Source organism: Nuphar pumila, chromosome 1, assembly GCF_984573655.1.
Source record: "Nuphar pumila chromosome 1, dmNupPumi1.hap1.1, whole genome shotgun sequence".
Lineage (NCBI taxonomy): Eukaryota > Viridiplantae > Streptophyta > Magnoliopsida > Nymphaeales > Nymphaeaceae > Nuphar > Nuphar pumila.
Window position 1 is genome coordinate 59,191,749 of NC_143249.1, and position 22,140 is coordinate 59,213,888.

Sequence of the window (22,140 nt, forward strand, 5' to 3'; positions counted from 1 at the left end):
GTAAATTGTCACCCACCAACAGCATTGCAGCAGCCTGTCGGCCTACCACTTCGGCCAGGTTATGTAGCATCTCCATAAATCATTGCAACGGTTTACCCAGGCCATTCGTTTGGGAAGTAAAAGGCCATTCTAATCTTAGTTATAACTCCATGAAAATATAATATGCAATTATATATTTTTATCTCTACATTTAGAAAACCACATTTCTACATACTTACAGAGACATCGTGGTCGCTGGAAGAGCCAAGATCTCAGATTTTTCAGTCCTGCTCTGATACCAAAGCTGTAACGCCCCAACTTTTTATAGTGAAAATTTTGGAGTAATTTTTTTTTTTTAAATAGCGGAAGTGCGAAAAACACAAGTCGGGTGCATTACAGGGTAAAAACAGAGAAGTACTAAAAGCATACCATTCATTAATTAAAGCATTAATGCCATTAATTACATCCCATTACAAAAATGTAAATCTACTAATCAGAGTTCAAACAGAAAACACTGAAAAACTGAGATCTCTTGACTACTTCCAAATGCGACGCCACGATGCTCCATTTATGCGTTGCCTGAAAAATATTTAAAGCAGAAGGGTCAGACTCCCCTGTCTGCGTAAGAAGCAATGTATTTATATGTGGTGCTCAATGTCCTGTGTACAAATATGTGCAACAACAGCATATATAACTAGCATGGAAGTTTATATCATTCTAAGAAGATAATTATGATTTCTAATTCATGATACAATGCAAAAGATGACTGAACTAAAGGTATATTTATCTACATTAGTACAAGTTGTAGATTCCACAAGTTTCACTACAGCCAAATCAACAGTATATAATTCTTCAGAGATAAGTTTCCAGTCAACTTAAATTATCTAATGCTTAACTTACTCTTACCCTGTGGGTACGCACAGGCATAAACCTCGTAGCGGACCAAAACCATACGGTGAGACGCCTAGCTCTCACAAAAACACAAACGTCCATGAAGTTCGTACCACCTACCCTCTTCAAGGTAGACCATGGGTCCAGTAACATACACCATCTTTCAGGTGTACCCAGAGCCCGAAGAATTTGGTAACATATACCGTCTTTCAGGTATACCCAGAGTCTCGAAGGTTTTATATTTTATTTTACATTTTCTTTATAACCAAGTGCGAGCTATCGCACTACAAGGGGTCCGGTAACATACACCATCTTTCAAATGTACCCAGAACCCTAGGAAACCAATAACATATACCATTCTTCAGGTATACCCAGTATCCCGGGAAACCAGTAACATATACCGTCTTTTAGGTATACCCAGAATCCCATTTTTAGGTTATATAATGCATATTTTGTATTTTGTTAAATTTTTAGTGCGAGTCATTGCACCATAGGGGTTTTCCGAAATCCCAACCCATATTCGGGGTGATCTTAGTGTATGCTCATTACCCACTAGAAGTCCAATAGGCGGCCACCAAAATTTCTCAAAATTCTGGTTCAACTTTGTGTCCAGTACTTATACAATCGGCCTTTTAAGTTTTGTTTATGAGCTCGAGTGTACGTTTCGTACCCCCACTGGTTATGCCACAACATGACATTATCCAACTTTATCATTTCTTAAGTACTTGTTTGGCACTCCCAACATTTAGCGAAACCACATGTTCATTCTTGAACTCTTATATTATCCTGAACAAGAAATGATCTTCATTGTGCAAATAGATGTATCATGTGTGTTCCATGTATTGGACATAATCCTAAAGTTCATATCTGAATCACATATTTAGTTTACCATCAAAATTATTCTCTTCATAGATATTTTAATAGCATTTCACCTAAAAAGTCTTTAGGAGAACTTTTCTAAAAGAACCCTTCATGAAAATCATTTTTAGAAAACTCTTTACTTAATTTTTCATGCTTATTAGTCGACCAATAGACTCACCGGTCGACCAACATTTTTGCTTCAAATCTTGTAAGCAAAAACGTTATTTTTTTATAAAATTAGTCGACTGAAAGTTTTTTCAGTCGACCGGACAGAATGTCTGTTTTCTGGAAAATTTAGCAGCAGTCGACTGAAGGGTTTATCAGTCGACTGATCATAAAATTAGTCGACCAAAAGTTTTATCAGTCGACCGGACAGAATGTCCGTTTTCTGGAAAAATTTAGCATATCAGTCGACTGAACAGAATATCAATTTTCTGGAAAATTTAGCAGCAGTCGACTGAAGTTTTTATCAGTCGACTGATCTGAATGTCTGTTTTCTGGAAAAAAATTTAGCATCAGTCAACTGAAGGTTTTATCAGTCGACTGATCAGAATGTCTGTTTTCTAGAAAAATTTTAGCATGAGTCGACTGAAGGTTTTATCAGTCGACTTAACAGAATGTCTGTTTCCTGGAAATTTTTGCAGCAGTCGACTAAACAGATTACCAGTTGACTAACTATTGTCCCAGTCGACTAATTTTGCCGTTTTTCTGTAACTTTTAAAAGGGCGTATCTTTTTATTTTTCAAACATTTTGATCATTCTAAATGCACTATTTTGCCACCCCTTTCATCCTCAATGTATGGAATCTTTCAACTATAAATATGAGTGCATTCCACACTCAAAAACATCTAATCCAATCGAATTACCCAATAAGAATGATATATCTTTATCTTACAATGATGTGAAATAGCAATCACGTATACATAACTTCAGACTTGATTAAAACCATTCAATCTACAAAGTATGAAAGGTGTATTGAACAAGAAAATACAACCAAACAATCATTTCATGAATAATAATCCGAGATACTTAAGGTTCCATGCCACTTGCCTACTTTATTTTTGTTTCGATCTTGAATCCGTCATGGCTAACACCCACACCAAAAATATATGCATTTCCCTACATAGATTCGAACTGTAGGTTTTGATATGAGTACTACATATCACCAGGCATACACATAGGAACATAATGCCCTTACAAAGAACACCACAGTGCCCCAATGTTGGCCAAGGGTGAAAACCATTGGCTGAACCACTACATATTAACCTATTGGTGAGTAGGTGTTTCAACTCATGCCACCTGGGTCTCGAGGCCCTAAACATACCTACATATAGGTGGTGCTTGTCGCGTAAACTCCATGATATTGCAACATAGATGTGCAACAAGGCATCGACCACTTACATACAAATAGCAATGCTCCTTACCTCTTTGGAGTCTCACGACGGCAAGGCTGCAACCCCTTCTCTTCGTTAGAGCAGCACCACACGTCGATAATGGATGTTCACGCGTTCCGCAAGGGAGGTCCACACAGTCCAACAATGGAGCTCGACCATCACCGTGAGAGAGAGAGAGAGGGAGAGAGAGAGAGAGAGAGAGAGAGAGAGAGAGAGAGAGAGAGAGAGAGAGAGAGAGAGAGAGAGACGTCTAATGTAACTCCTTACCAAAAAACTCTCATTTAACTCCTCTATCTAGGGGGAAGTTACTAAATTTTCAAAGCATTAAATCTTCACCCAAATCTCACATTTTTGGTGAGTGATGTCTATTTCCAACAATGCCCCCTCCTCTCTTTGGCATGATTTCCTCTAACTTCCCTCACTATTTGCTTTATGGGTACCCCTCTTCCATGTCACATGGGATTCTCCTCAATCCTTGGTAGAGCTAGATGAAAAAGCCAAAAATTTAGGCTTAACTTAATCCCACATTTTTACCCTTTTCACCAAGGTAGAAAACATCACTTTCTTGTGACAAAAAAATTAATCTGTGCACAGGGGTTTTTGAATTGAGGTTGCAACTCTACAACACTGTGTGTCCTACCATAACTCCACTTCACCACTTATTGTTTACTTTTGCGAAAATATTCTTTTTATGTCATATTGGGACATTTTTCTTTGTTGATGGATTTCTTTCATTTTCAAGTGGATTTTTCACCCGTTGGTTTTAAACTTGCACTCGCTTACTTTAAATGTGCTTCGGATCTCACGCTATCATCCTGAAACCATCGGGTTTCCTTACTTGGACTCATGAACCGGGTCAGGTCATCGGATCTCGTCAAAGTCCGGATCCAAGTACCCTTTCCAGTATTCGTTATTGGGTTCGCTCGACTGGCCCACAAGCCTCAAAATCACATTGGATATCTCATAAACCATATTATCTCACGTAAACACACATTTTTATTTCATTGAAAATTCTTTAAAATTCATGGGTTTTACAATCCAGTGCATTCCTTCCCCATCTGTCTACAAATTCACTATATCCACTTTTTATTTTTTTATTTTTTATTTAGTGCCTCCTATTCATTGTGTATATTTCCTGCTATATACTACCTGCGGTGGTTCCTTGTGATTGCCTAGCATAGCAACCCACTGGTTGTTGTAGCCTCTTCACTCTCATTATCTGTAAAATCATTTCTCACATTACAGTTGCTACAGCACCATGTTCCTCTTATTCCATTTTATGACTTGTTCATATACTTTACCATATCATGTATAGATGTGTCATAACATCACAATACATAGTAAATATACTAAATATCTTACTAAGATGCATGTGTGTTGTCTCATCAGTATAAATCCCCTACTTTAAGTACATTATCCATAGACTGCCTTAGGGTAAATTCGTATGTATTCTCCATTTTAATATAAACACCATCTTTAGGTAGAGATGTATATACTCATTCATTAACTTAGGTCTAATCATATACATGCTAATTTTGATATAACATCTCTTTTCCATATTTGTCTCTTTAATTAACTTTGTTTTGCAGGAATATCCAGAGAATGTTGATTTCTCTCTTAAGTTAGGAATTCTGATATCTTCAATTTCCATCCAAATGATGTAATAGTTAGACTATAAATGAGAATAGTTTCATTCCTGCATTAGATTAGAATATATGAGCATACACATTTCTCTAGAATTGTTTGTTTTTCATATCACTTTCCTCTTAATTTCAAAGATTCACAAATGGAAACACGAATGACACGTTGTGATCATCGCAAAAATTTTCCTCTCTGGTGGTTTCTCTCTCTTCCTTCTATTTTCCTTTTCTAACCTCTATTTTTCTCTTTTTTGAAGGGAGAAGAATAAAAGAAAGAAAAAGATAAAGAGAAGAGAAAAAGAAAGAAAGATAGAAGAGGAACTCTTTTGCGGGTTTTCACTTGACCTTAATTTGAAAATATTTAGAAATTTAACTCGCCTCCGTTTTGAAATATTGCTGGAAAAAATGGAGAGACGGGATTCGCTCGTCGGTACAAGGTTCGACCGTTCCTGGCGCCTTTACCAGGGGTAATCGAACCAAGGATCGAATCTATGCCTTTTGCTTTGCCTAAATATAATCTAAGAATTTATCCTAAAGATCTAAATGCACAAAGAATCATGCTTGTGCAATGCAAGAATGTAAGATCTTTTGAAAATTGATTTAGAAATTTCCAAGTATTCTGAGATGAACTTGGTAAAGGAGTGAAGAAATGATTTAATCTAACTTAGAACTTGAGATAGATCAAAGAAGTTCTAAGTTTTTTTGAAGTAAATCAGGATTGGAAGAATAAATGAGAAAGAATGACTTGAAGCTTTGAAATGAAAGGAAATGAAGTTTCAAAGTAAAAAATGGACTTTGAATTAGAATTTGAATTTAGGAAAGGAAATGAATACTTGAGATGAAATTGAATTTGGATTTCTGAAGTTTGAAATTTGGAATGGACTGAGAAAATCAAAATGGCATTTAAGAATAGAAATGGATTTAAGAGGAGTTCAGATGAGATGTGGAAATTGACTTGGATTTGAAATCTAGATTTTGAAATTGAATTGGATCTTAAAATGGAATTAAGATCTGGGATCCGAGATCCGATGTAGAATTGGGTTCTGGATCCTAAGATGGATTTGGATCTGAAGTCTAAGATCCAATGTGAAATTGGATCTGAAATCTGAGATCCAAATGTGAAATTGGGTCTTGGATCCTAAAATAGAATTGGATCTGAAGTCTGAGATCCAATATGAGTGTTGAATCTTGGATCTTAAAATGGATTTGGAGTTAAATTCAGAAGATGAATCAAGAATTTCTAAGTCTGATTTGAATTTGGGAAAAGGAATTTTAGAAATTGAATTTTGAATATACAGATGAATCCCAAAGTCAATTTTGACCTTGGATTTGAAGTTTGAATTTGAAATTTAGAAGATGAAGAGAATCTCAAAGTTAATTTGAACTTTGGATTTGATTGGAGTTTTGAATATATAAAATGAATTTCAAAGTCAATTTGGACTTTGAATTTGAAGTTAAAATTTGAATTTTAGATATACAAATGGATTTCAAAGTCAATTTGGATTTTAAACTTAAGCTAGAATTTGAATTTTGAAATACAAGGTGATTCTGAAGTCTCAAAGTCAAATGGGACTTTGAAATTGATTTCTTGAATCCTTTTGAGAAATAGAATTGAATTTGAATTTATGAATAGGATTTGATCTGAGAAATGAAGGAAAGAATTTACTTGGATTTATGAAAAGGAAATTTTAAAAATATGATGCAATTCTATCCTAAATGATGAAATGAATTTAAAATTTTGAAATTGGATTTTGAAAAGCTATTCCATTCTTTAAATGAATTAAAATAAGATTGAATATATAATACATCCTTGACTATGGTCATTGAATGTATTATATAATAATCTATATTTAAATTCAGGTGAAGAATGAAACACATTTGGTGCTTTTATAGAATTTAAAATGAAATTAACTCTCAATATACCCTGACTATGGCCATTGGTATATATTTTGAATTAATTTTAAGTTAAATTCTAATAAAAGAAGAAAATATTTAAAAAAAAAATATGATGATTTTTTAAAATGATCCAGTGTGGATCCAGTGTTATTTCATAAAAGATAAAAATCCTAAGTCTTGTTTACATTCTGACTATGGCCATTGATGTAAATCATCAACTTAGAATTTAATCACCTCTTATGGAATGGTGCACGTGTCATTCGTGTTTCACCATTTATGTAGTTTTGAGAATAAAAGAGGAAAATGCCATGAATCAAGTAATTCTAGAAGACATGTACATGCATTCTAATCTAAGCTAGAAATGAAGATTTCTCATTGATCTAGCTATCACTTCATTTAATGGAATTGGAGTTACCTTGATAACACTCTTTACATATCTCCTGCAAAAGTAAAATTTAGCATAAAATATGGAAATGCATTTGGAAAGGAAATAATCATTTTATCAATGTAATGAAATATTTACATGTCTAAAGAAAATACATATGAGAGGCCTAGATCTAAATGTACATACATGAGGGTGGGTTTATCTAAATGAAGGCATGTGTGTATATTCCTATGACTAGAAAATCTACATAAGCTCTAAATATATATATGATATGTATGATATTGGTATCTAAGGGGTAGCTTGGAGTGCAGGGATTAACAGATGTTATATACAGTGGACATGGTGGCTAATGCTGTAGATGGTGATAAATGTTGTAGGAGGTGAAATAAGCAGGTGGTGAAATGTGCCATGAATGAGTACAGCAATAAGGTGCAAGTGATGGCATGTGCAAAAAGATGTGAGATGGGACATGTGCACAGAGGCTGTGATGGGTACAAATGAATGGGCTGGGTGATGGCCAGGCTGGACAAGGTGTAAATAGCTGTGAAGATGTTGTTGTTGCAGGATATGCAAAAAATATTTAATGAGATATTTCTGTAGCAGTGGATGAAAGGTTGAGTGGATGTATCCAGCAGATGGTAGATGATTGCTGGGGTTAGTTTGCAGTAATGGAGATGGCTATGTGTGAACCATTAACATGGTGTTGGAGTAGGTTGTGAAGGATACCATGAAACAGAGTCATGTACAATATAGTGAAGGGAGTTCGGGAAATGCAGGTGCTTCAGCCGTGATGTAACATGGTGCTATGGAGTGTTACAGCTGTAGGTAAATGGAGAAACAATATGAGCAATGCTGAAGGTGCAGTGAGATGTACTGCAACTGGTACTATAGCGGTGGGAAGCTGAAGTGATGGAGTGATAATGGTATGGGATAAATAGTGGAGGTTTAGGATGTACAACAGTGGCAGGTGCTGGGAGTGTGTGAAGAAGATTGCTGGAGATATGGATAGTATATTTTGCAGATGGTGACTGTAGATATTGTGTTATAAATGCAGGGAAACGTGAATGGTTCTTAGCAATCTCATAGAGGGGCTTTAGTAACATTAGTAGGTTGAAGAAATGGAGCAAAATGGGAGATGGTTGTACACAAGTGAGGCTGCTGTGTTAACAGGATACTGCTGTAGCAATGGAAGACCGGGTTGTGAATATTAAACAGTGAATGAGAAAGAGGCCATAGGTGATGGCGGCAATGTAGGATAAGACAATGGTTCATATGGTAGCAGCAATAAAGTATGCATTTGCTGAATATCCACAGCTTCCTGTTATGAAATGCAAATGGTATTACTGCAAATATATTTTCTGAATCAGGAATGCTATAAGATGGGTAATATAGTGAGGGGGGCAATGAAGTTACAACAATGCAATAGAATGTTTTCTAACTAAGAGATGACCAACCAACATAATGTATATATATATATATATGTTATTTTTTTATATTTTTACAATGACAATCTCTGCGTGATACCCTGGTTAAGTGATTTTTGTTACTCACCTTCAATGACATTGCAATGAATTTCACCACCTTAAGTTGACGTCTGCCAAGTGGTGGGTGTGGCTTACCGTGCATAGTAAACAGGGTATCCTTATTAGAGGATACATTTACAGCTCTTAGCAAGTTATTTATCTCACAAACAGAAAGATTTCATACATTCGATCTGAGAGAGGTTACAAAGAAGAAAAAGAAAAACTTCCTCAATGTGACATATATTACATGCTCTAAAAAAAAAAAAAAGTGACCCTGAAGAAGCACACGGCTAAAGATTCGAGAATGTAAGGTGACAGCGTTGCTATTCTTTAGGGTATCAAGATAATCTTACCTTTTTAGGCCAAATCATGATAATAACCCTTCGATCAGATAGCCAGTTGATAGTTATTTAGCCAGCATCTAAACCAGTTCAGCGTGATGAATCTTACACCCATAGGCATGATCATCCGAGGTATGTTTTGCCAGGTCTTGCAGCTCCAGACAAAATCGTGACAAAGGCAGCAGAGATAAAGCAAGATACAAGAATAATGAAAAGAAAAGGGGAAAAAATGACACGGGTGCTGGGAAATATCAGTCGGATATAAACAAATGTTAGAAAATGACAAGTTAAAAGAGTGTCACGAGGCCAATCCCAGTGAATCTTGGCAGGACGCCACCGACTTCTTAACAGAAAAAAAAAAAACACTATGGACGCAGGGTATTTCCCTTGATACGAAGGATCCACAATGGGCAACACCATTATTAAATCGTAGATGTATATTATCAGATCAAAGAGAACTGAAACTAATGTTATGACGCATACCAGCAGAACCCTATAAAAACTACAAAGAGCTTCAAAAGACCGAGAGATCAAAAAGATCAAAGCAAAGTTTTATTGGAACATGATCGTTCCCTTTTGATGTTAGCACGTTTACACAGGTTGATGTTTGCTACAGGCAAAATCAACACTATAGGTGCTCTAACAAGGCTACAAACAAGAAAATTATCAACAGCAGGAACAATACGAAGTCAAAAAAAAAAAAAAAGTGAAACGGGAAGAAGCTGGAATGAGGTATCACAAACAACGAGAAACGTAAGGAAATGGGAAAGAAAATTTTACAAGAAGTCGAAGGAGGATGGAGGTGATTGCTTACCTTCAATTGCAGAGGAGAACGATCTTCTTTAGATTGCTTAAAACTTCAGAGTGGAGTTTTCCTTGGATTAATGGTGGTCAAAACCAAAGGAGTGGATCTTCTATTCGTGATGCTGGGATGATCGGCTTCCTGTGATTGCAGGGAGGAGGGAGGTCGATCGACTTCCTGTAGCTTTCGCAAGGGGAAATCGATCCTTCTTGCTAATCGAGGAAAGACCAATAGAAGAGGGGAAGAAGGGGATCCGATCGTATACGCAGAAGGGTGGAGGGGTGAAACGTGGTCCCCAGGAAGAGAGTCTTCGTCTCTTTTTAAAGATGGGGAGGAGAACTCTGGAAGGGAAGAGTTTGTTGAAGATGGACGGGAGGAGAGGGCGATGAAGGCGATGGCCGTTGAGAAAAATTTCAAATTTCCCAATAGAGGTTCCCTTTGCAGACTTTTTCTAAAAGTGGCTTTTGTTTTTCAAAAAAAAAAAAAGGGTTTAAGAGAGGTTTTTAGCAAAGTTCAACCTTTTCAAACTTTAAAATCTTTTGCTTTCCTTATAGCTTTCCCATTTTTTTTTTGGTTTTTGTGTTATTTCTTTATTTTTTTGTATTTTTTGGAATAAAAATCTAAGATTTTATGAGAAAACAAAGATAAAACAATAACTTTTTTGTATTTTTCTGAGAAATATTCACAAAAAGTGTTTTTCTGAGAAATTCAGACCATTTTTGGAGAAATTTCTTTCAAAAAGTGGGTTTGGACCCAGGTTTTGAGAAAATGTTCGAGTTCTAATGCTCGAATCGAGAAATACAACATGATGGATCCAAATGGATGTTGGAGGGATTATCCGAGCTATTTAAAAAACATTTTTTGGTATTTTCTGTAATTTTAATTTAAAATTTGAACAAGGAGACTCAGATTTGGATCTGGTCAATGGATCCAGATCCAAAATCAATTTAAACATATGAAATGAATTTAATTTCAATAAAACTTGAGAAATGAACTGGAATTTAGATTTAAAATGACTCATTTACTCAAAAAAAATGAATTTAGGGGCAAAAAGGGAATATTAAAAAGATTTTGAAAAATTTGGGGTGTTTACACACGTGCACCATTTTGTAAAAGGTTATTAATCCTAAGTTGATGATTTAGATCAATGGTCATAGTCAGGATGTAAACAAAACTTAGGATTTTTATCTTTTATAAAGTAACACTGGATCCTTTTCAAAATTCATCATATTTTCTTTAAATATTTTCCTCTTTTATCAGAGTTTGGTCTAAAATTGATTCAATACATATATCAATGGCCATAGTCAAGATATATTGAGAATTAATTTCATTCTAAACTCTATAAAAGCACCAAAATATATTTTATTCTTCATTTAAATTTAGATATGATTATTATATAATACATTCAATGACCATAGTCAAGGATGTATTATATTTTCAATCTTATTTTAAATTCATTTAAAGAATGAGATATGATTTTCAAATTCAATTTCAAATTCTTTAAAGTCATTCATCATCTAGGATAGAATTGCATGATATTTTCAAAATTCTTTTTAAAAAATCCAAGTGATTTCCTTCAAATATCTTCTTCACTTCTGAAGTCAATTTTTCAACTCTTGTAAATTCAAATACCATCTTCAGATTCTAACTTTAAATTCGAAGTCCAATTTGACTTCGAAATTCATTTGTATATCTCAAAATTCAAATTCTAAATCTAAATCAAAATTCAAAGTTCAATTTAACTTTGAAGTTTCTGATTCATCTTCTGATTCAAAATCAAGTTTATTTTTCTCATCTTCAAATTCAAAATCAAAGTTTGAGATTGATTATGAATCTCAAAACTTGATCCTTCTTAAATTTTAAATTCAATCTGTTTTTTTTTTTAAAAAAAAAACCAGACCCATCTTCAAAGTCCCATTTGGACTTTCAGAATCCAAATTCAAAGTTAGATCATAATCCCAATTTGGATCCAGATTTCCAAGTACAATCTCCACTTTTGGATCTCAGACTTCAGATCCAATCACCATTTAGGATCCTAGATCCAGAATTCACCCCCATCTTGGATCTCAGACTTCAGATCCAATTCCATTTTAGGATCCAAAATCAAATTTCACCTTGGATTTCAGACTTCAGATCCAAATTCCCTTTAGGATCCAGAATCCAATTTCATCTCGGATCTCCGACTTTAGATCCAAATTCTATCTTGGATTCCAGATCTTGGATCCAATTCCATTTAAAATCCAGAATCCAAATTACATCATTGGATCTCAGATTTTAGATCCAATTCCCATTTAGGATTCTAAATCTAAAATTTCATCTTGGATCTCAATTCTATTTAGAATCCGGAATTTGAATTCAAATTCCAACTTAAATTCCAGATTTCAAATCCAATTCCATTCCCAATTCTAGATTTCAAATCCAAATCTATCTTGATTTCCAGATTTCAAATCTAATTCCATTTTCAGGTCACATCTGGATTTCTTAAATCCATTTCTATTTTTAAATATCATTTGGATCTCTCAAACTCATCCTGATTTCAAACTTCAAAATCTGAAATTCAATTCCATTCCAAGTATTCATCTTCTCTCCTAAATCCAAGTTCAAAATTCAAATTCAAAGTCCACTCCTGACTTTGAAATTTCTTTTCTTCTCCTTTTATCTAAACTTCAAAATCATTCCTTTCAAAAATCCAGATTCGTTTTCCCAAGCTCTGATTATTCCAAAAACTTAGAACTTTAAATCTTAAAGTTCTAAAGTTAGAAACCATTTCTTCACTCTATTATCAAATTCATCTCAGAAAACTTGGAAATTTTCAAAACATTTTTTTTCAAAAGAGCATACATCCTTGCATTGCACAAGCATGATTCTGTGTGCATTTAGACATAGGATATATTCTTAGATAGCAAAGCAAAAAGGCATAAATTCAATCTTTGGTTCGATTACTCCTGGTAAAGGTGCCAGGAACGGTCGAACCTCGTACCGACGAGCGAACCCCGTCTCTCCATTTTCCCGCAATATATTTCAAAACGGTGGTGAGTAATTTTCTAAATATTTTCAAATCAAGGTCAAGTGAGACCCCGCAAAAGAATTCCTCTTCTCTCTTCTTTTCTCTTCTCTTCTCTCTTCTATTTTTGTCTTTTATTTTCTCCCTTCAAAAGGGAGGAAATAAAGGCTAGAAAGGAAAAGAGAAAGGAAGAGAAAGAAACCACAAGAGAGGAAAAATTTTGCGATGATCACACCGCCATCGAGCCCTCCACCCTTCGATCACTGGCTTCTCCTCTCCACCTTCCATCCTCAACTAACTGCCTCCCGAACCTTCCTTCTCCTCTTTAAAGAGAACACTCAGAGGCCCCTTTTCATCATCCATTTTTCTTTCTCTCACATCCACAATCGGGCTTCTCTTTACCTTTTTCCTCAGATCCATTCTACCCTTCTCCCTTCATCGCATTTCTCTCATCACGAACCCTCTTTTTCCCCTCTTCTTTTTCTTCATTGAGAGAGAAGTCTAAGAAGAGAAGGGAGGCTCCTTCTTATCCCAATAGCGCAAGGTCACTCGGTAAGCATCTCTACCCTTCTTTGATGTTCTATAAATTTTTTTTTATAGTATACCTTCATTTCGACTTTCGTTCATTTTCATTTTTTTTAAGCACTAGTGGGGTATCGATCTGCATATAGCAGGACCGATCCCCCTATCGCTACAACAATGGAATAGCTTCGTTCCAACATGGTTTCTTTTCATCTTCTTTTTTTTTATGTTTTTGTGTATTTCAATCTACAGTTTATTTTTTATTTCTGTTATTTCTTTTGTTTCATTACGATTTCCTGTTTACATCTGAACTTTTGATTCCATTTTCAATAATTGGCTAATGTTTTGATTCAATTTTCTGATAATTTTGATCCCCACTTTGCTTATAATTCATTCTCTGTTCTGCAATACATTGCATCATTCTCGTTTGCTTCTGTGTTTTCTTGTATCGTTATCGCAATTCCATTGTATTCACATATCCCTCTTCTACCCTTCCACATCTGATCATCGCCTTCTTCCTTTCTTCCTTCCCTCTTTCTTCCCTTCTTGCGTCTTTAATCTCCCCTCTTCTTTCTCTGGTGCTTTCCCTTTCAAGCAGCTGAAGGTCGAATGCACCTGCAATTACAGACTCTGTGTGAGTCAATTCATGATGTGCTAATGAGGGTAATTAATGCTGCACTTTCCACTGTGATGTGATACCTCCCCATCTACATACACCTGATTTTGCGGCAATGTGGAATTGAGGAATCCACTATGAGATGTTAATGGTATAGCTGCAGGTTTGGGAATTCTTATTTGCTCGTATTTGATTGTTTCCATATCATAAATGCAGTTTAATGTTTACTCTACATTTTATCTGTATCATCAGTTGGATCGTCTTATTTTCAATCTATATAGTTCATCATCATTGTTAAATACTCTCATATAATGGTTATGCTATGAATGTTCCTGATGAATTAAGTCATCCTCAGAACCTTTGAAGGCTCAAGAATTCTATCTGAGTCGATGGACATCAAATAAGTTGTCTGTTGTTACAAAGATCAATCCTTCATTGTTTCGGTGTTAGAGCCTTCTGATAGGATCCCATCTATATAATCTGTGAGCAAATCGATTGCAATGGAGAACAATAGAGTACCTAATGCTAAACTGAAGATTTTGCAAGATGGATCGGATAAAATAAAGTTGGAAATTAGCTGACGTTGTATCAAGGCTCTACTGTTGCCTGATCCCCCAATTAAAGGGGAAATAGTGCGGTTGAAGCATACAAACTCTGGTATAACCATTTTAGCACTTCCCCCATCAGCCTATGCTATCACATCACTTCAACCATCCCTTGTATATCACACTTTTAGCACTTCCTCAACAACATCGTTAATTTGACATGCTTTACTAAGCACATTTTCACAGGTTAGGCAAAAAGTCCCTCAAAGTTTGCAGAACAAACCTAGGGATTGTCATGGAAAAGTAAATCGGCTGTGTCACATTTATCGTCTTGCAAAATTCCAAGGCCTGTAGTAACATATTATGTTGATTCTAAATTTAATAGCAGGTGCTGAAGGTATAATCTTATATGGTTTCGTGTTATATTAACTTCCCCTTTGATTGCCAATTCTTGCTTTAATGGAGTGCAGATTTTAGATTGCTTTTGAACAACCATGTTTCCAATGGTGTTGGTTCAATGTATTCCAGTTAAGCTTTTATTTAGTAAGAGAAAGGTAGATGGATAATAGAAGCTTTTTCCAGAGTTCAGGAACTTTTGGTGGAGTTCAGTGAGTCGATGCTGAAGGTGATGCAGCATTATGGCTGCTTGAGCAAATTTTTGCCAACGCTTTGTAAAGAAAAAAAAATTACCAGTTGATATGAAGATGTCACCTCGTCCACATAATTATGTTTTCACTATGACTTGCTGTTATCATTGCTACAGTACCTATATATGGTGCTTCCATTATCTGTTTCATAGCTACAACACATTTACATCCACCTTCATAACCCAACATTACTCATTTACCACCTCCTTCACATCCATATTGTATAGCATATGCACAACACCACCTCACTTTCCCCGTACCCTTCAGCTCATACTGTTTATATGCATCTGTCCCACCAAATGTGCTATATCGTATAGCATACACTTCACAACATATACCACCTGCTAATTGCATTGTTCATTACCCTTACCTACAACACTTTTTCATAGCATATACCGCTTGCGCATTCACTTAGGTGCATCTGTCATCACCCCTCACTTCCACATTTCTGCACCTTCCGCCATCATACCCCATTCACAGCACACTTCAGCCTATAGCACATCTTTTGTTGTTGCAAGCACATCATTTACAATATCACCTTCACAATCTCTTTCTTCACATCACTTTCAGCTTGCAAACAACACTTCACTACCTCATTATATATACCTTACTCACCCAGTATCCATGTCCTTTAGCATCATACTTACCCACCCATACCTGCCGGTGCCATTTGCATTTCTGCATTGCATTTTATATCCTTTTATCACCTGTTACAGCAGATTCACAACACCATTTCCCATAAACTGTCTTCACTTACACACAACAGTTGCTCGCTGCATCTCACCACCAGCAACTCCCTCCATTCACTTACAACAATGCTTAGCATTGCTGTAATACTTATTCACTATAGCTATGCTTAGCATTGCTGTGACACTTCATTAAATTACAACAATGCCTAGCATTGTTGTAGCATAACACGCATACAACTCCAACCCATCACAACATTCTCAGCATTCTTACCCTATCACCATATTACCACAGCAATATAACCCCTATCTCACCTTCTTGCACATCCACTATGCACCATTCGCTACACCTCCACAAACACTTCACTGGATATATTCATTGCATATCAACATTCTGTTGCACTTTCATATCTTCCCCTGCATATCCTACATATATTATCTTTACATATTCATTTCCCATAGCATATCACATATGCATTTTAGACATTCATTTCCTCATTTAATACATTTCAATGCATATGCTTTCTCATCCATGATGCATTCATTAGCTTAAAGCATAGACATGAGCATTCCATCATTTACATCTTAAACTTCAAATATGATATATCTTTCCACATTCATCTTTTACCTTGTACTAACTTGAATTTTGCAGGAATTAGGTAGAAAAGGCTATTTTCCTTCTTAGCTTAGGAATTTGAATTTCAATTCCATTCAAGGTTGTAATAGCTAGATATTAATGAGAATTCTTTACTTTTCAGTATTAGAATAGAATGTATGAGCATGCAAATTTCACAAATTACCTATTTTATATCATTTTTTTCTTTTATTTCAAAAATTTCACGAATGGAAACACGAATGACACGTGCACCATTCTAATGAGAGGTAATTAATCCTAAGCAAATGACTCACATTGATGGCCATAATCAAAATGTGGGCAATGCGTAAGATTTTATCTTTTATTGAATAACACTAGATCTCTTTCCAAAAATCGTCATATTTTTCTAAATATTTTCCTCTTTTATCAGAGTTTAGTTTAAAATTAATTCAATATATATATCAATGGCCATAGTCAGGATATATTGAGAGTTATTTTCTTTTTAAACTCTATAAAAGCACCAAAATATGTTCTATTCTTCACCTGAATTTAAATATGATTATTATATAATACATCCAATGACCATAGTCAGGGATGTATTATATCTTCAATCTTATTTTAATTCACTTAAAGAATAAAATATGCTTTTTAAACCCAATTTCAAAAATTCTTTAAATTCATTCATCATTTAGGATAGAACTACATCATGTTTTCAAAATCCAAGTGATTTCCTTCAAAATCTTCTTCACTTTTCAAATCAACTTTCAACTCTTGTAAATTCAAAATACCATCTTCAGATTCTAAATTTAAATCCAAAGTCCAATTTGACTTTGGAATCTCAAATTCATTTCTATATTCAAAATTCAATTTTCAAATTCAAAACCAAATTTCAAAATTCAGATCAACATCTCAAAGTCCAAATTCAAAGTTTGATTTAAACTTTGAAATCTCTGATTCATCTTCTGATTTCAAAAAACTCAAGTTTTAAAAACAAGTTCATCCTTTATTTCTCATTAAGTCTTGATTCTCAAAATTCAAATCAAAGTTTTGAGATTGACTCTGAATCTCAAAATTCGATTATTCTCCAAAGTCTTAAATTCAATATGGGTTTTCAAAACCCAGACCCATCTTCAACAGTCCCAATTGGGCTTTCTGATTAGAATCCAATTCCACTTTGGATCCAGATTTCCAAACCTAATCTTCATTTTGGATCTCAGACTTAAGATCCAATTCCATTTAGGATCCTAGAAATCAACTTCATTTTGGATCTCAGACTTCAGATCCAATTCCATTTAGAATTCCAGACTTCGGATCCAAATCCATTTAGGATGCCAGATTTCAAATCCAAGTCTATCTTGATTTCCGAATTCCACAAACCAATTTCATTTCTCATACCCCAACTAGATCTCTCAAATCCAATTCTATTTTTCAAACTCAATTGGGATCTCCAAAATTCCATCCTCATTTCAAATCTGGAATTCTATTCCACTTCAAATTCATTTCCTCTCCTAAAAACCTAGGTTCAAAATTCAAAATCCATTTCTGACTTTGAAACATCATTTCTTTTTCAAATCATTCTTGTCAAAGTCAAGGTTTATTTTCCCAAACTCTGATTATTTCAAAGACTTAGAATTTCAAAATATCTTTCCTGATCTATCTCAAGTTCTAAGTTAGATTCAACTATTCAGAAATCATCTATTCATTCCATTATCTCATTTTTCACTTGGAAAATCTCAGATTTCCAAGACATTCTTTTCAAAAGAGCATACATCCTTGCATTGCACAAGCATGACTCTTTGTGCATTTAGATTTAGGATAAATTCTTAGATAATATTTTAGCAAAGCAAAAAGGCATAAATTCGATCCTTGGTTCGATTACCCTTGGTAAAGGCGCTAGGAACGGTCGAACCTCGTACCGACGAGTGATCATGCATATATTTTAGGGATTTTTCATATAAAAATATGCATGATTTCATGAGAAAATGATTTAAAAACCCAAATTTATGTTAGTTTCGAGTAAATGTGCTAAAATAATTTAAAAATAGAAAATGCATGAAAAATAGTTTTATTTTACATTTTAATGCCTATTTTAGTGTTTGACATAATTGTAGTCGTTTAGTTTTGAAAATCATAAAAAATAGAGTTAAAATAGACTTAGTTTTGTATTTTCTAAAACATAGTCATTTTGAGTTGTTTTGTAAATAACTTTTTGAAGAGAGGTTTTTGAAATGCAATTTTACAAAGAAGAGGGACTTATGGAGAAAAGTTCAAAATTATAAATATCATACGTAGGGGGAAGAGAGGCTTGTCTTCTCTCTTTTGCCTAAGCCTTCTCTTCTTCCCCTTCCTCTCCACCTCTTCTCCCTATTTTCCCCTCTTTTTCTCATCCTCTTTCCGGTGGAGAATTCCGGCAATGGCTGAAGCAAGATAGAGGATTCCAACCTCTCTTCCCAACCAAGTCTGTAAGTGTATCCTTCTTTCTCTACTTCTCCTTTCTTCCCTCTTCCTTTTCTCATTTCTGAAAATTAGATTTAATTCATTTTAGCATGTATGTCTGTTTTTTTTTTTCTGATCATCAATGTTTTTAGTTCATTTTAATAGTGCATCTGTGTTTGGATCTACGAATGGCATTATGTTTTCTAAATTTTTTTTTTTAGCAGCATCATTAAGTCGATTTTACAGTAGTAGTAGTCTTTTACAATAACATTAATTCGGTCATTGCAGAGCAGAGCATCATCAGAAGGTAAAAGTTCTTAATCTCATCAATTTTGTGTTTGCCGATAATGAAGTGATAGAATCCATCGATCAAATATCTTTCAATTGATCAGATGTCTGATCAACTTCTATTGCAATGTTTTTAACATCAGAAAGAAATCGGATATCTGGATCAATATCAGAAAAAGAAGGCAATTTATTCTGTTGATCGTTGTGATTGAAATCTGAGTTTCAGGAATTATTTTTTTCCCAACTTAGATCGAAACTGAATTTCGGAATCAATTTGAGGCTTGGATCGATTTCAATTTATCAAAATCCTGTAGAGTTTTGATCTAATTAAATTGAGTCGGCTAATTCTTAATCGATCATCCGATCGAATGTCATTTGACTCCCGATGATTGAAGCGTGGTCTGTATGAGCCGTTGCCGGGGATTATCGACTATTTGCTGTTTTCCGGCGACTGAATATGAGAATCTGATTGATTAATTGATCGACTGCCTGATGTTGATCGACTGAACGACTAGATCAATCCCAGTTTGTTAAAATGTTGTTGAAGCAATGATCTAACTGAAGATCAGTGGAGTATCAATCGATTGAATGCCAATGATCGGAATATCTGAGTTTTGATCAGAGTATCTGAATTTGGATCGACGGCTTATGGATCTCCGGCAAGTGTGGTTTCATTAATCTCTGGTGAATATTGTTTGACAGCTGATTGGTTGATCTGTGTCACCAATCGGATGTTTGTTATCGATCAAACTATTGAGTTCTGAGAATTAGCTAATCTGAATATCAATCGGAGGTTTAAGAATTTTGAACTATCAGAGTTAATTTCTGAAGGCCTAATTTCTAAAGTTGTTAGTTTCTTTGTAAGAATAGTTGATCAAATGAATAATTTTCTTTCTGAGCATTGATTTCTGAACTCTTTCTAAACTACTAATCTCTTGACTGAATGACTGTTCGGATTATTGTTTGAACATCGGATTACTGAGCAATATTTGAATGCCGATCTCAGTCTGATTTCCAGCTTACTATCTGTTTGCTGCATGACCATTACTGTTGATCATATGTTACTAACTAATTAGTAACTACATTTACTTAGTGTTTGAAATTAGATTCAATTAGTGGAGTTGAAATAATTAGCAGTGGTAATTGTTTCATAACTAGAATACTTAGCTAACTAATTAGTAATTAGTGTTACTTAATTAAGAAAATGTTGTCAGTTAGTTTTGATATTACATTTAGTTCTTAAAATTACTTAGTGAGTTGTCATTAGGATTATATAGTTCATAGTTATCAAGCATACATTAGCATTCTAGGTTTAGTATAATTTCTATTAGTATTGTGTACTGCTCGTGTTCATTTGAACTGTGCAGGATAGCACAGACTGGAGCGGAAGCGATTACGTGACACGAAGTACGAAGAATAAAGCATCTTTTTGGTTTTATTTTTAGAATTAGGAATTTAATTGGGTTTGTAAATATTGCACTTTACGCCCTCTGCGAAGGGTATTCATTTGTTGTAATAGTTAGTTGTTTTTACCTTTTCTGAACATTTTACATTTCAATAATTCGGCAATAAAGAATAGTTTAGATTTGTGTACTTGAATACGAAATATTCTCGTTCCCTGAGTTCGACCCGGTCTCATCCACTAGTGAGAACCGGTTTTTATTATTTGATGTCTGGTTTTCACATGTTTTACATTTAAAAATCTTTTCAAAATTACAACGATTTAAAAGAAGACATCAACGAGCGAATCCTGTCTCCCAATTTTTTTCCCGCAAATATTTCAAAACGAAGGCGAGTAATTTCCTAAAACATTTTTTCAAAATTAAGGTCAAGTGAGACCTTGCAAAAGAGTTTCTCCCTCTTCTTCCTTTTCTCATTCTCCCTTCTTTTCTATCTTTTATTCTCCTTCAAAAAGGGAACAGAGGTTAGAAAGGCGAAGAGAAAGGAAAAGAGAAACGAGAGGAAAAATTTTGTGATGATCACAGGTTTGGCGACCGTGATGGGACGAAGTCTTCGTCCGGTTGAATCTATGCCTTTGCTTTGCTCTGATATTATCTAAGTCTTTATTCTTCAAATGTCAGCTTCATTTTTATCCAAACCTTAGGAACCTAGACTCTGTCCTAGCTGACATCATTGCATATAGGATCTAAGTATGGTTTGATAGGACCATATTGAGGAGATTATTCCATGTTCACATTAGACTTAGGTCTGAAATACAACTCTCCTCAATTCTAGGGATTGAATGTAAACAATGTATGCAAGTGTATGCTTCTATTCATTTAAAATTCTATCTCTTTAGGACTTGCATTAGAGCCATCTGATTTCTTGCATGTTGAACATGATTTTGAAAAACCTCCCTACCTATATTATCCCGGTCTTCACGTTGCTGGGCTGTCTCACTGAACCATAATTCGGGAGAGAGCCTCACAACTAGGCCACTTATTTGGGTTTGCTTCCCCCTACCACATACCTAAGGGCCATAGTCCGAGGTATATCTGTAGACGCTCAAGGATGTTGGGAATCCATTACCTTTGAACCAGAGAAATATTTCTATGCCACGTACTTCAAGCTTCGGCTTGAGTATATCGGCATATCTTGATTGGAATCAGATGATCTAAACCTTAGAGTTAGGATTAAGGTCCTACCAGCCATTTCAAAATATTGCATTTAGAGTCAACCTTTAGGGAGTGTTGTGTGCGCATCCTTGTTTGTGCAACTTTGGTTATGCGATGTTTCTCTTATTTTCTTATATATATGTACCAAACCTTTTAAAAAACCCTAGGTGTATTATTCAAAACTCCCCCTTGCTTTCAAAAACCCCAGGTGTATTATTCAAAACTCTCCCTTGCTTTCAAAAACCCCAGGTGTATAATTTTCCTCTACCTACATTCTTTTCTCTTTTAGATCAAATTTTTCTTCAAAAACCCTGGAAAATTCTTTTAAAATTTCCTTGATCTTTCAAAAATTTCTAAGCTTGTATCTATTCTTCAAGAGTCTATCCGTAAGTCATGTATTCTATCTAATACTCCTCACCTCTTCTTTACCCCAGTATCATTCCAAATGGCGTCCAATCCTCTCGATGTTGTCTT